The sequence below is a fragment of the Octopus sinensis genome, linkage group LG24 (genome assembly GCF_006345805.1).
Source record: "Octopus sinensis linkage group LG24, ASM634580v1, whole genome shotgun sequence".
Taxonomy (NCBI): Eukaryota; Metazoa; Mollusca; class Cephalopoda; order Octopoda; family Octopodidae; genus Octopus; species Octopus sinensis.
In genome coordinates, this window is record NC_043020.1 from 3,842,362 (window position 1) to 3,858,334 (window position 15,973).

The 15,973-nt window shown below is 39.8% G+C and overlaps 1 protein-coding gene across 3 annotated transcripts in view; it reads right to left on the reverse strand.

The window, feature by feature from the left end:
- The window catches only part of LOC115223879 (sodium-dependent phosphate transporter 1-A-like), a 102,001-nt gene that overhangs the window by 68,230 nt on the left and 17,798 nt on the right, over positions 1-15,973 (reverse strand). For 2 of the 3 annotated variants that reach the window (XM_029794590.2, XM_029794586.2), the window contains exon 2: positions 12,034-12,124. The gene's annotated coding sequence lies outside the window, so the exon portion shown is untranslated. Of the gene's footprint in view, positions 1-12,033; positions 12,125-14,335; positions 14,710-15,973 lie in introns of those variants that run through there. The other variant, XM_036512756.1, reaches the window with a different exon arrangement.

Sequence of the window (15,973 nt, forward strand, 5' to 3'; positions counted from 1 at the left end):
TCTTTGGTCAATGATCAGCTGAATCAGAGTTGATAAGGGTTTAAACAACAACAATAATATTAACAGACCTAATGAAGGGTCTTTTAAGTGGTCATGCAACCTGCTGGAAATCAGAGCCAAATTTCCTTCATATCTTACACCTGACTATCTTAAAAATATATACTCTCAAGATGCTTATACTCTGTTGCACATGCATCCTGACATTGCACATCCAGTGAAGCATGCTAGCTTCATTTCTTACAAGCTTATGCATGTGCTCGGCAGTCACGGCCCATGTTTCATTGCTATCTAGGACAGCTATTCATATACAGGCATCATACAGTCTGCTTTTAACTCTGAGTGAGAGGCCCTTTGTTGCCAACAGAGGTAGGAACTCTCTGAACTTTGCTCAGCCTATTCTTATTCTTGCAGCTATGCTCTCAGAGCATCCACCTCCAATGCTGACTTGGTCACCTAGGTAACGGAAGCTATCAACTACCTCTAGCTTACCCCACTGGCAGTTGATGGAGTCTATTTTCTGTACATTTTTAGTGCCTACTAGAGTACTCATTACTCCTTGGGTCACCTGAAAAATCTGGGTTTCCCAGCAACAGAGTTTTGGTTTGTGGGTGTTTTTTTCTTTTCCAGGTTATTTCATATGCTTTCAACGAATGTGACATCAAAAACAGCTACTTTCTCCAGAAAAGGAAATATTTGGCTGCTATTTCTTGCATGCTCTGCTACCATGTAACAGGTATTTCAGATCCTTTATTGCAAATAGCTGTTATGTGGTAGGAGGGCATGATAGAAATAGCAGCCAAACCTTTGGCACTGAGATACGTTGAATGCACTTGAAAAAGTTTTGTAATGGTATTCTCTTTGGGCAATCTTTCACTTTGATTCTCAGAAACAATTCCTATCATAGCAGGCACATTAGGTATGGTAAAAAAATATTCAAATACATAACAAAAACACCAGGACTAACAAACACATATAACATATAGAAAATAGCACTACTAGGCACCGCACACATCCTACATAAAAAAAACACTTTCAATACAGTGAAAGTAAGAGGATCACAACAGTACAACCCCCCCCCCAGTAGACAATATCTTCAATCAACAACCTCACAATATTGTATACTGTGCAACATCTATTATTATTATTATTATTATTATTATTATTATTATGATGATGATGATGATGATGATGATGATGATGATGATGATGATGATGATGATGATGATGATGATGATGATGATGATAATGATAATAATAGTGTGGATAGAAGAAAGAATACTACTAGTGGCTCTGCAAAGAACACTAGTTATGGCTGATAACCAGAAACCTGGAATGAGAGACTGAAGTATTAATTACAGAGACTCAGGAAGAAGGTATTAGGACAAATTGACAAAGATTGGAAAAAATTCAGAAAGCAAATGAAGAACCTACAGGAAAGGAGATAAAAGTATTAATCATTTCGTGCATGAATGCAATGCACTAGCACAAAAAGAGTATAAGTAGAGACTATGACTACAGAAGCTGATAATTTGATGTTTAAGAGCAATCGAAGTATGCAGAAATCCTTCATCATAGACACATACAGTGAGATTATCAAACTGTTGGCTGTGGTGGCAGTGGCATTGTCATCACTATCATAGCTAGCAGAAACATTAATGTGCTGGGCGAAATGCTTAGCAGTATTTCATCTGCCGTTACGTTCTAAGTTCAAATTCCGCCGAGGTCGACTTTGCCTTTCATCCTTTCGGGGTCGATAAATTAAGTACCGGTTACGCACTGGGGTCGATGTAATCGACTTAATCCCTTTGTCTGTCCTTGTTTGTCCCCTCTATGTTCAGCCCCTTATGGGTAGTAAAAGAAATCAAAAAAAAAATCCCATCACCATCACTGTCATTACCATGTCCACATTCTTAAGCTGACATGGTATGGATAAGACTTTTTGGGGTAGTATTCAATGGCTGGGTGGCTTTTTTGACACTGCTTGTATGACAGTGACACTCATTTACAACCATCACACAATGTCAAGGCAACGAGACACAAACATACACACATATACAACAAGCTTCTTTCAGTTTCCATCAACCAAATATACTCGCAAGGCTTTGGTTGACCCATGGCTATAATAGAAGATACTTACCCAAGGCGCCATGCAGTAGGATTGAAACTGAAACTATGTGGTCGGAAAGCAAACATCTTAAGCCACACAGCCATTCCTGTGCCTATCAATAAATAGAACCCCCCCCCCCCCTTAAATGTGGGGGAGGGGTGAGATGGGTTTCTGTACAGGTTCCATCAATTAAACTCACCATGCACACTGTAGAGGTCAGCCGAATCTACAGTGGGATTGATCCCAAAACCATATGACTGCTAAGCGAGTCTCTTAACCACAAAACCATGCCTGAGCCTACCAACTTGCAGAGAAAAGAAACCTTTGAATAATGTACTTCTAGATACACTACTCTCTGAAACAAACACACCATAGCTGGAATACCTCAATTCAGGCAGCCAGTTTAACCAACCCAACACTTCTACTTCTCTCTCTCTGCATGGTGGTCGTGGTGGTACACATAGATGTTTACATGACCTCTAACAGCCTGAAACAATCAACTTGATTTGAGTACTACTACTACTGCTATGGTGAGGTGAAGCACCACTTTTCTTTGGTTATCTATAACAACCTCTCATATATATAATCTAACCCTCATGCATGAAAAAATGTGGCTATCAAATACAAATAACATCACAGACACATACAGCTAATATAGTGTGTTGTATATTACAGCAGACACATTTCTTTCTATGATGTACATGCATGTACATCATATATAAATTAATCCAGATGCACTTCTGCACACACAGATGCCAAAGCACACCACACATCTCACCTCGTATATAGACAAGTATATTCAGGGTGTTTAGATGACTTTCTCTTGATGACTTTTTATATCTTTTCTTTTTCAGGAACAGCAGCATTGGAAAGCATAAAGATTAACCCTTTAACCAATTACAATCCAAACCAGCCACAATCCAGACCATAGATTCTACCAGTTGTATGTTGAAACTGGCCAGATCCAGCCTCTCACACCTACCTTGCAATGTCATTCTAAAAATAAACAATCACATCATTGAAATTTCAAGGTTCTGTGATAATACTTGATTAAATCAATATGAATGCTAAAGGGTGAAAGTTGTTGTTGAGAAAAAGCAGATGTGAAGAGCTGAAAGCCATCTGAGGTATTGGAAAACAGTTATGTGTATCATAACAGGTTGCACTAAGTGTCAACATGCCAACATCACGATTGCTGCTCAATGCTCTGTGAACACTGCAAAGGCCATAAGATGTGACATGGACAGCAACAACAGCCATGGCCAGCAGAAAGGGACATTGTAGGTGTTGGACTGCATGCACACTGCATGTGAGACAAAGTGAGTGAAGACCCGAGTAAGGAAATCTAAGCTCTTATGGGAGATGGGTGTTGAAGTTGCTACCATGAAGAGGAGCTTGAATGAAGGCCTTTGCTACCATTCATACAAGGGGCACAAGGGACAAATTCTGACAGCCAAGGCCAAAGAGAACTGCTTGAGAAAGGCAAAGAAGCTTCTGAACAAACTGAGGCAACCTGTTGAACTGGGGATCAATCCCCTGGTTCTTCTCAGGTGAGAAGAACTTTTGCCAGGACTGGTTGCACAACATCCAGAACAACAGGTGAGATCCCAGGTACCATGAAAACCAAGTTTCCTCAAACTGTGATGGTCTTTGGGTGCTTCCAATGAGAGTGATATTATGCTACCCCACATCTTTGAACAGGGCCTTAGACTCAATTCAGATGGCTATGCGAGGCTACTGGAGACTGGGTCAAACCCTGGTTGGAACAGGTTGCCGCTGGAAGGCCATATATGGCTGTAGGCTTTGACACCTTGCTGTACCCTCAGAAAGAGTTAGAAGAGGTTGTTGGAGAATTCCTACAACTTTCCCAGCCCCAATTTCTAGCCTAATCCTCGCAGTTGGAACTGGCCAGGAGCAGGCGTCCACTGGGATGGTCGGCAGCCCAGGTCGGTGAAGCAGTCCTCCTCGTTAGATGCAGGTGGAGTGTTGCAGAAAAGCGCACACACACACACATTCATATACATATACACACATATATTTACACTCGCACATACATATACATATGCACACATACATACATACATAGTACAATATAAGAGAAACTGATAATGAGTGTATAAAGTCATGACCGAAATATGAGGGTGAGTCAATAAGTGATGCCATTTTGTTTAGGACAGGTATAATTACCAACACAGGAACATGTATCATGCATCAAAATGAAGCTGGTCCTCTGTGGATCACATCCCTACTTCTCAACATAGTCACCGTTTCTCTCAATAGCAACGTTCCACCTTCGAATGAGGGCATGTATCCTTGCCCCGTAAAATTCTGTTGACTGTTTTTGAGCCACTTCTTCACTACAGTTTTCACTTCCTCGTCACTGGACTATCATCTCTTTGGACCCATGAAAGAGGGTTTGAGAGGCAAACATTATTCCAGAGATGAGGAAGTGAAAACTGTAGCGAAGAACTGTACTCTTCAAAATTTGCACTAAGAATAAGGACAAGGTAAAATTACTACCTGCTTTTATAGTAAGTTGATACAGGTAAATTGTCCTGTCCCCCTCCAACTTTTAGTTCATGGAATTGAAAAAACTGCATTATTATGGGATGACCCAATACTAAATGCAGACCGTTCCTTTGTAGCTACTATTTGCACTATGCTAAGGAAAGTAACTCAAATACAGTGAAAAGATAGTGGTTAGATGTGGTGGTGGTGGTGGAGGTAACATGATGTTGGCATTGATAATGGTGAACGGGGAGAAAATAGAGAGGGAGGGGAGGGTTGAAAGAGAAGAAATTAGCATTCACATAACTGAGTTAGAGAGAAAAAAAAACTGAGGAAAAAGAGAAAATAAGAGATAATAATGGTAAACAATGGCGATGGCAGTAGTTTTGATGTTTGTTTGTTGTTTGTGGTGAATGAAGAGGATTTTTGTGACAAATTCCTTCTGCAAAAACCATTTTAATTTGTTTGATGGTTTGCTGAAGGAACTCAAAACGGCAACTTCAGTATCACAACCATAACTGATGATTTTAACGGACATGTTTGACAATACTGTGGTGGATTTTCTGGAGTACTTGGAATCAGGGCCAGTGCTAGAAAGTACAGGGTCCAATTAGAGAATTACAAGGGGGCCCCACCTGCTCTTCAAAAGCTGAAGACTGATGTTTTATTCTTCTTGTAGTACACCAGTCCCAGCCAAAAAGCATTCAGGGCTTGATACAAAAATTTCATGATAGTATCCTGTTTGAGCATGTGTGCTAGGCCCTCTCTTGGCGCAGGACCCAATTTGAACAAACCTGTCTAACTGGCTTAAAACTAGCCCTGCTTGGCAGTTATGGGTTTGGTACAAGGGTACCATAACAACTAGAGTTTTGTAATGCAAATGATCTAGTGGTTTGAAACAAAACCTTCAGGAAATTACTCAGTCACCTGGTCACTTAACAATCAGGTGAGCACACCAGAAATGTAGATTTTATTCTCATCAGAAAGTGGGCGAGGTAGATGGCTTTAAATGCCATGCCTTTCCAGGGGAAGAATATATTTCCCAGTACAGACTAGTGGTTAGCGACTTCAAAATAAGGGCTACTTCACCTTAGATACAAAAGATGATTTAGAGGAGGAAGACTTGCAAGTTGAAATAACCATCTTTGAGGTTTTAACTGATGCTTTACATCAAGAGAGTAGAGGAGACAGCAAAAGCAAAACTGACAGTTTGGGGGGGGGTTATCTGCTGCTAGTGAGTACAATGTCTCATACACAAACACATGGAACAGGCTTCCATAAAGTTTTTGTCAACCAAATTTCACTAACTGGAATTGTTGACAGAAGATACCCGTCCCATGGTGCTGCGATGAAATTGAACCCAGAACCTCTCAGTCAATACAACCATGTCTGCAATCATTGTTTGCAGATGTTAAAACTGGTACTCTGTCGGTTAAAACAATGAGGGTTCCAATTGATCTGAACAACAAAACAGCCCCAGCTTGTGAAATTAATGTGCAAGTGGCTGAGTACTCCACAGACACACACGTAGCCTTAGTGTAGTTCTCAGGGAGATTTGGCATGACACAGAATGTGACAGGGTTGGCCCCCTTTCAATTACAGGTACAAATCATTTTTACCAGCTGAATGAACTGGAGCAACATGAAATAAAGGGTCTGGCCCAAGGGACACGATGTGCAGCCAGGAATCGACCTTATGACCTTATGACCTATGGCTTATGACCTATGGCTTATGACCTATGGCTTATGACCTATGGCTTATGACCTATGGCTTATGACCTATGGCTTATGACCTATGGCTTATGACCTTATGACCTAACTACTAAGCCTCGCACCTTCACAAAAAAGAAAAATGATGTAAAACATCTTTGACCAATAAGAGATTGATAAATGTCTTATAATAGCATTTTACTATGATAACATCAATGTCAGATAAAAGAGATGAGAAGAGAAAAAGAAATGGAAAAATGAAGGAAAAAAAATAGATGAAATATTAAAGAAAAAGTAAAAAAAAGCAAAAGAAAGTTTTTTTTTATGAGAATCAAATAACATTAAATAAAGGATTTTAAAAATGCCTGGAGTTTTATCCTTTTTTTAAATTTTAATTTCCATTCAAAATATCAAATTTATTTGCTGAAGCTTAAGTTTTGATTTGAAGGGATTCCATCTGGTTCTCTCTCCACAGATTCCCTTATTTAGGGCACTCACCTCTTCCAACCTCTCTCATTTTCCTTCTCTGTTTCTCTTCTATTTTCCCCTTTAACGATTCCCTTGCTTTCTTCTTCTATATTTTCTCTCTTTTCGTTTCCTTCCTCCAGATTCATTCTCACTCTCATTCTTTCATTCGTCGTCTCTCGCACCCTGAGTCCCCCCTCCTGCCCCCCTCCCTCTGCCACACAGAATCCTGTTTTCTATCAGCTTCTATTAACTCTCTCTCTCTCTCTCTCTGTATATGTTCCTAGTTTCTCTCCCTCATTTGCTCACCCTTTCAAATCCTTCCATATTTGCTTTTTGCTTTCTTTCGTCATCCCCCCCCCACCATATATCCCTCCTTTCTGGCATTTCCACTATGTTCCAGAATATAAATCAGCGTGTGTGTGTGTGTGTGTATGTGTGTGTGTGTATGTGCATGTGTGATGTAAATCACATCACATGTGATCCAAATATTATAGGACAGCTGAATATATTGACATATATCAACCTTTCCACCTTTCCCCTCTCCAAACACAAAGAAACACACATACAGATATATATATATATATACACTAGCAGAATTACCCAGTAATACCCATAAAAGCAGGGGGCTATTTCCAGTCCCCGTTTCATGTCCTATCCCATTCTCAGTTCAGTTCCCATTTAAATTAGGAATAGATTTACAAATACTGGCAAGTTTTGCAGTTGAATCCTAAAACTGATTGATTGTAATGGTAAGGTAATATCAAGGTGGAATTGCTGGATGGTTGGAAGGATGAGAGGATTGACGATGTGCGACTATGAAGCGATTGATCATCATCATCATCGTTTAACATCTGCTAGTTGACAGCAGCATGATAAATAAGGCAATTAAGGATAAGACAGGAAAAACCACCTGGTCTATTAGGGGGTTACTGCTGAGATACTTAGAACATCTGGCAGAGTAGCATACTTGTACATTAAAACAGGTCACTGAGGAAGGTGTCATCCCTAAAGATTGCTGTAATATTATAGGCAGTCGCTACAAGGGTGAGGGAGATACCTTAAATCAGTGTCTCTCAACCATTTTTATCAATAAATCCCTTTGATTCCTATTTTACTTGGGTGAACCCTCCTAGCCATTGGACTTTAAAAAAAATCTTATATGATATTTTTATAATCAAATATTATTAGGGATTGTATAAAAAAAAATATCAAAATATTTTGTGTATTGTACGGAGTGTCCCCGAAAGATTTGCCCAGGTTTATGACTCTTCCTAAAAAATATTGGTCCAGATGATGTTATCTACATTTTACATGAAGCTTTGCATATGTCTTTTGTTCCTGTATCTAATTGTTTGATTCATCTATAACATGGTGCCAAAAGCAAAACGTGACCAGATTGTCACTTCGAAAACAGCTGAAATGAGCAACAAGGACAGAGCAAAACAGTTGGATGTGTGTCATAAAACAGTGTCCAATACCTGGAAATGATATATGGAGGCCGCTACTACCTCCAGCAAGCCAATTCCTGGTAGGAAACGATCAATTCATACCAAACAAACTGTTGAAGCTGTGAAGAAGTGAGTGCAAGAAAAGCTGCAAAAGCTCTTGATATTTCGAAATCGTCAATTCAGAGGATTTCTAAAGAGGATTTAAAGCTAACTGCAAACAAGAAACAATCCCAGCAATTTCAGAAGCTTCCAAGAAGAAAGAGCTTGACGAGGGTAAAACCATTTTAGCTGAGAGGAAGCGTGCCACTAACAAAGTGTTGATGTGGTCCACCGAGATCTTCACTGTGGAGGCTGTTACCAACAGGCAGCATGACAGGTTTTATGCACGTAATGCAACAGACTTGCCTGAAGGTAGCAGAAGTTATTTACATCTCAGAAGCCAGCTTCACTCATGGTGTGGGCCACAGTTGCATCTGATGGGTCCAAGTTACCCTTGATCTTCATCAAGGTCAACAGTAAAGTTTATGTGGAAATACTGGATGGGAAAGTGCTACCCTGCATCATAGAAACCTTTGGTGACTGTCACATTTTCAAGATGGGGTTCGAACTCACATATCCAATTTGACACAGAGGTGGTGCAAAGAGCATTTCAGTGGATTTTGGGACCAGACAATATGGCCCTCCTCAAGTCCAGACGTTAATCTCATGGACTTTGCTATCTGGTCCATCTTAGAGAGTACTGTTTCTGTTCACTCCTATTCAAATGTGTCAGATCTGAAGTAAACTCTTCTGTCTTCATGGGTCAAATTGGATGAAGAGGTGGCACCACACTCATACAACTCAGTGACTACTCATCTGCAGGCTACGATCAAGATAAAAGGTGATCGTTTTGAAATGTAATTACTGCAATGGATTGGCAATTTCCATTAGAACAGGTGTGCCAAATTTCATTTTTCTACCTTAAGTTTATTTTGAATAATTAAGAAATATCAATGGGTAAATCTTTCTGGCCCAGCCTGTATAAGCAACTGGAGATAAATTTTAACAAAATCTTGTTTGGACTCCGTTTGAGAACCACTGCTTTGGATAGAAGTAAGTATAGAGGCATCAAATTGATGAAAGTTAGAGAGTAATAGCCCAATTAATTAGGAACAGAATTAAATGAGATGAAATGCATTTTGGCTTTGTCCCAGGGAGAAGCACTACTGATGATATCTTCATAATAAGGCAACTGCAAGAGAAGTATTTAGCTAAGAATAAACCATTGTACTTGGCATTTGTTGACCTGGAGAAAACCTTCAACAGAGTACTTAGCTTTGTGTAAATGGTCATCTCTGAGGAAGCTAGGGATAGAAGAATGACTTGTGTCCCCTCCTATTCATCATCAATGGAATTTAAGACTGGTTGTCCATGGGAACGACTATATGTTGATGATCTTGTTCTTATAGCAGAATCTTTAATGGAACTAGAGAAGAAATTCCGAGAGTGGAAGAAAAATTTGGAATTGAATAACCTTAAAATTAACAAAGACTAAGGTTTTAGTAAGCAAAAATAAAAATTAATGGCTCTGCTGAATACCTAGGAAAGGTGTAGGTAGGAATTCCATTTGGTATACCCAGTGCAAGCTGTGAACCCACAAGGGGTACGATAGAATCACAAGAAGGTTAACAGAAGACGTAGTCTTTATGCTTGGAAGCTGCACAAGAACCATTAAGGCTACACATAAAACGGATTTTCTCAGATGCCCCAGAGGCTCTCTAGAGTAGAAGATAATTTGCGTTAAGGAGATGATGAATGTTTGCAATGTCTGGCATTTTGCTCAAGAAAACCCCGTCCACTGCAGCATTCTCTCCACCCCATCAACCTTCTTTCCCACTTCTCTTCTTTATCTAGGGTATTATTTGGCAATGATAATCACTTGAGAGCAGAATAGACATCATACTTCATCCCCGCTCCCCCTTGGTTACCTTCCTCTTCTTCCTCATCCCAGAACCACTTCCATTTATAATTATCTTCCCTGCCCACTGGTTCCACCAATCATCACCTGTTTGTGCCTTCAGCCACGGCCCTCTCTCTCTCTCTCTCTCTCTCTCCCCGCTCTGCTTTACTCCATCTTTAATATCTCTCTTATCCCTCTCAACACCCTCACATATCTACCCATAACACACCCCATACCCACTGAGCCACCCTTGTATCTCTTACCATCATTTACTACGTTCATTTCTAGTCCATCTCAAACCGGCTTTTCCAGCATTCTAATGAAACTTCCCCATCTATTCACCCCACCACCCACTCAGCTTCATCCTCTCTATCACTTCACCTATATTCACCCCAAACTGTACTTTCAGGGTATGTCACCATCACCATCACCATCTCTCTCTCTCTCCTCTATCTTTCCAAGTCACTCTCCCTCCATTCTCTTACAAATGGTGCATCCTGGTTTTTATTCTACAGTAACACTCTTACCTCTATTCCTCTTATTTCTTTAACCTCTCATCACCTGGCACAAAGCCGCCTCCCTCAATGCTACCCACCCCCCTCCCAGTTGAGGGGGTCTTCGTTTTGCAAGTTACTTGGTGACCCTGCTGGTGCTGGTGCCACGCAAAAAGTACCCAAAACACTCTGTAGATTGGCCGGCATTTGGAAGGGCATCCAATCATAGGAACCTCACTAAAGCAGAGAATAGAGCTTGGTGCAATCCTCTGGCTTGCCAGTTCTTGTCAAACAGTCTGACCCATGCCAGCATGGAAAATGGACATTAAATGATGACAATAATACACACACACACACACACACACATTCATGCTGGCATGAGTTGGAGTTTGACAAGTACTGGCAACCTGGAAGGCCACACTGAGCTCTCTCAGTTTCGGCATGGTTTTTTTTTCATGGCTGGATGCCATCATCACACAAACCATTTTACAGAGTGTACTGGGTGCTTTTTTCAAGCCTCTGAGGGGCAGCGTTACTTGCAAGGCAGGAAAGAAAAAACCCCGGGGGAGGAAGAAGGAAGATAGCTCCCACTCTAAAAAGTGGAATATTTGAGAGGGTTAAGATGGAGGTGGGTGGCAGGTGTTGAGGAACAAGCACAGGTGTCTTGCTGTGGAGAAGATGCTGAGGAGGACAAAAGGAAGGTAGTGATGGGATGTTAGAGCAAACTGTTGAGGTACAAGAGGCTGGGCATAAGAGAGGATATGGGTAGGGAGGGAGTGAGAGTGAGAGAGGAAGGAATAATTGATGGTTAAAGGTGGGGGGGGTAGTAGAGGTGCAGTTGAAGGGAAATTCCAGAATGGAGAGGATTAAGAGATAAAGAAGTGGCTGAGAAAAGAGAATAGATGAGAAAGTGGTGGGATGATGTGCAAAGTGTAAGGGCTGTGGAGAGGGGGATATAGGGACACAGGAGGGAGTGTAGTGAGTGAAGCATGACCGATATATATGAGACTGGCATTGAGGAAGATGGCAGATAAGAAGTGTTAAGAATGGAGAATACAAGAAGTGAGAGGGCAGACAGAGAAAGGAGGTCATTGGTAGATGTAGTGGTGGGCAAGGATGACACAAAATGGAAGTGGTTCAGGGTGTGGGGGATGTAATATATAGACACAAATATTATAATACGCACTTATTTATATATTTTACCTGTGTTTTGTATTGCAAAGTTTGCACAACAGTGCTGCTGCAATTTATTCACTAAAGTTCCAAATACATGCAAACGGAAAGATACCTTTTGAAAACAGGATTCAAAATATCAAATACAATGAAAAGTAATTAAGGTTAAGGGACAAAAAATTCTTACCTGTGTAGACTAAAGTGAATGTCCTTCTCGTAATTTTTGTCAGGTAGCATAATGCTAATGTTTGAAGATGTCCATGGTGGTTCTTCATATTCTGGCAAAGAATAAAATAAAAGGAAATGATAGATAGACTACTTACAGCCATGGCATGGAACTATATTTCCTGGAAAATCTAGGAGCTAAAACTGCTCAGAATGCGGCAGAAATAAATTTTAAAATCCTAACCCTGTAATAAGTTAACAACAATAACAATATTAACAATATTAATTACAATAATAATTCTTTCCAACTTTGGTACTAGGCCAGCAATTTTACCTGTGATCAACTTGTGCTTATTTTATTGACCCCAAAATATAAAAGGCAAAGTCCAAGCCCAGGGAGAAGGGTAATGCTGTGTATTTCCTACAATTTCATGGACCAAAATTACTGAATGGATCCTTATGATATTTGAAACTTAGATTCAATGCATAAGGGCGGGTATAATGCAATATGTTTGGTTTGAGTTTCAGATGGTTTAAAGGGGGCAGAACCCCCATGAAAATTCATAAATTTTCGTTGTTTGGTGTTTATGGGTGGTTCAATATGAAGAGGTTTTTTTTTTAACCCTTTTGTTACCAACCTGCCTGAGACTAGCATTGGTTCTAGGACACAAACATCTTGTTTTAAAGTGATCTAAATTCAAATCTTCCATCAAAATTTCACATTAATTTAAGTTCCAAGCACCAGCTTCATAATGACAAAATCCTTGTGCTAAATTCTTAATTATTTAAAAAATTAATCAAAACAAAGGTTGTATATTTCAGCAAAAATATGGAAATGAAAGTGTTAAATAATAGAAATAGAATATTTTCAATGTTTCTAAGAGTTACACAAATCTGACACTCTTGGAGCCTAATTACATCAACCCCAGTACTCAACTGGTACTTGTTTTATCAACCTCAAGAGGGATGAAAAGCAAGGTCAACCTCAGTGAAATTTGAACTCAGAATGTGTAGACAGATGAAATGCTGCTAAGCATTTTGCCTGGTGTGCTAATGATTCTGCCAGCATGCAGAATAATAATAATAATAATAATAATAATAATAATAATAATAATAATAATAATAATGATAATAATAATAATAATAATGATAATAATGATGATGATGATGATGATAATGATGATGATGATGATGGACTCTCCAGTCAAGAACAACATATGAGTGTTCAGCCTTTTGCCGACTGACCTGCACAAATGATTTGTTTATAGTGGTCAAAGTATGTGCCGTGCATTAGGTGAGTCTCTCTGTCCATCAAATTGGCATTGCTTGACCAGGTGCCGGGCGGTATACGATGAGCCGTGTGTCAAAGTGATTGCAGAGCGGCTTGAGATGAAGCGTTTTGCTCAAGAACACAATGCGCCAGACTACGGAATCGAAACCACAACCTCGCAATCGTGAGTGCAACACCTTAACCACTGGGCCATAGCTGGGACTTTAACATTCAGACAGACAGAGTAATAAAAGCTACAAGGCCTGATTAAGTAGTAGTAGTAGTAGTAGTAGTAGTAGTAGTAGACTGTGATAAGAAAGTCAAAATGAGAGGGAGAGAGAAAATACCAAAGTGTCAGGACGTAGCCATTGAGTTAGAGAGGCAATGGAAAGTGTGGGTAAAATGTACCCCTGAAGTTATAAGTGCATTAGGAACTATCCCAAAAGATTTGAACAGATGGATAAAGAAAATAGGCATAAAACCTAGTTAAATAATAATAATAATAATAATAACAATAATAATAATAATAAAATGAGAAAGCAACCATACTCTGGGATATGCCGATACACACAGATAGAGAAATTAAGGCCAACAGACCAGATATAGTTGTCAGAGATCATGAAGAAAACAAATGCTTTCTAATTGATGTATGAATACCAACAGATGACAATGTTTCTCTAAAAGAAATGGAGAAACTTTCAAAATACAAAGACCTGGAAATAGAGGTAACTCGAATGTGGAATCTAAAAACAGAAACAATTCCTATCATAGTAGGCGTATTAGGTATGATAAAAAAATATTCAGACAAATACATAACAAAAACACCAGGACTTACAACACATATAACATACAGAAAATTGCACTACTGGGCACTGCACACATCCTATGCAAAACACTTTCAATACAGTAACCATCAGAGCTCAGTAGTGAAGTGAAAGCACGCTATAAAAATAAAACTACTGAATAATAATAATAATAATAATAATAATGATAATAATAATAATAATAATAATAAAACTACTGAATAATAATAATAATAATAAACTACATTTACCTTTATGAAATGTTGACTTCAACTCTGTACTTTGTATTTACTACTATATTGTATTGATGTTTTGGGTGCAATTAATATGTATTGTATGTAAAACACAAAATAATATGGATAATGAATTTTTTTACACTTCACTCATTAACTTCAATATTTACTGTGAGGTAAAGTTGCGGTTGCATGTCTTGAAATTAAATTCCAGTCACTCTGGCACGGGTAGCCACCTTAAATAAGCTATATCCTTTGCAAATATTTCAAATGTATTTGTGCAACCATGCAGTGATGTTAGCATAACAATGACATCTCATGTCTTGGGATGAATTGTTTTAATTCGTTTTTGTTATCTGAGAATCCTGAGCTCCATTACCAAGTCTGTTATTGAACCAATTATCAAATGACATTCTTTAAAAACCCTTTGATGAGGAGAGAGAGAGAGAGAGAGAGAGAGAGAGAGAGAGAGAGAGAGAGAGAGAGAGAGAGAGAGAGAGAGAGAGAGAGAGAGAGAGAGAGAGAGAGAGAGAGAGAGAGAGAGAGAGAGAGAGAGAGAGAGAGAGAGAGAGACAGACAGACAGAAAGAAGAGAAAAAGAGGGAGAGGGAGAGAGGTACAGGAAAGAGGGCAGAAACAGGTGTGCTGATGTAAAGAGGATACTTGGTTACCTGACCAGAGAGGAGAGCAAGAGGAGAGAGAAAGTGATCAAGAATGAGGGCAGAAATAGGTGAGCTGATGTAAAGAGGAGATACGTGACAATCATGCCAGAGGGAAGAGCAAGAGAAAGAGAAAGGGAGAGTGGGAAAGAGCAAAAGTGTAAGAGAGAGCAGGAGAGAGATGGAGGTGGTGAAGTGCCAAGGTATACTCAGCAGTAACAGGGATAAGAAAATAGACGGGGCGGGTGGGGTAAAGTGAGGAAGTTTGTTGAGGTAGTGTGTGTGAAAAGTTTGTTGAGGTAGTGTGTGAAAAGTTTGTTGAGGTAGGGTGTGTGTGAAAAGTTTGTTGAGGTAGGGTGTGTGAAAAGTTTGTTGAGGTAGTGTGTGTGAAAAGTTTGTTGAGGTAGTGTGTGTGAAAAGTTTGTTGAGGTAGGGTGTGTGAAAAGTTTGTTGAGGTAGGGTGTGTGAAAAGTTTGTTGAGGTAGGGTGGGACACAACACTTGTAGCACCCAGTTTCACTGACACAACTGGGTCTTCTCTAGAACCTCATGTCCCTAAACATCTCGGTCCTTTGTCATGTCCTCCGTGAGTCCTAACATCCTAAGATCAGTCCTCACCACTTCATCCCATGTCTTCATGCACCCCCCCCTTCCACAGGTACCGTCCACTTTCAGTGACAGACACTTCTATACACAGCTGTCTTCACTCATACACATCACATGTCCAAACCAACGCATTCTCCTCTCCTGCGGACCACATTTAATCCTTCTTCTTATTCCTAACTTTTCTCTCAACACAGTTGTGCTTTGTTGGTCACGCACACTGATGTTGCAAATCCAACAGGGCATCCTACCTTTATTCCTCTCCAGCCTATGCATGCGATCTGCAGTCAGAGCCCATATCTCACTACCATGTAATATAGCTGTTCTCACACAAGCATCATACAATCTACCTTTCACTCTGAGAGAGGGTCCTTTTGCTGCCAACAGAAGTAGTAG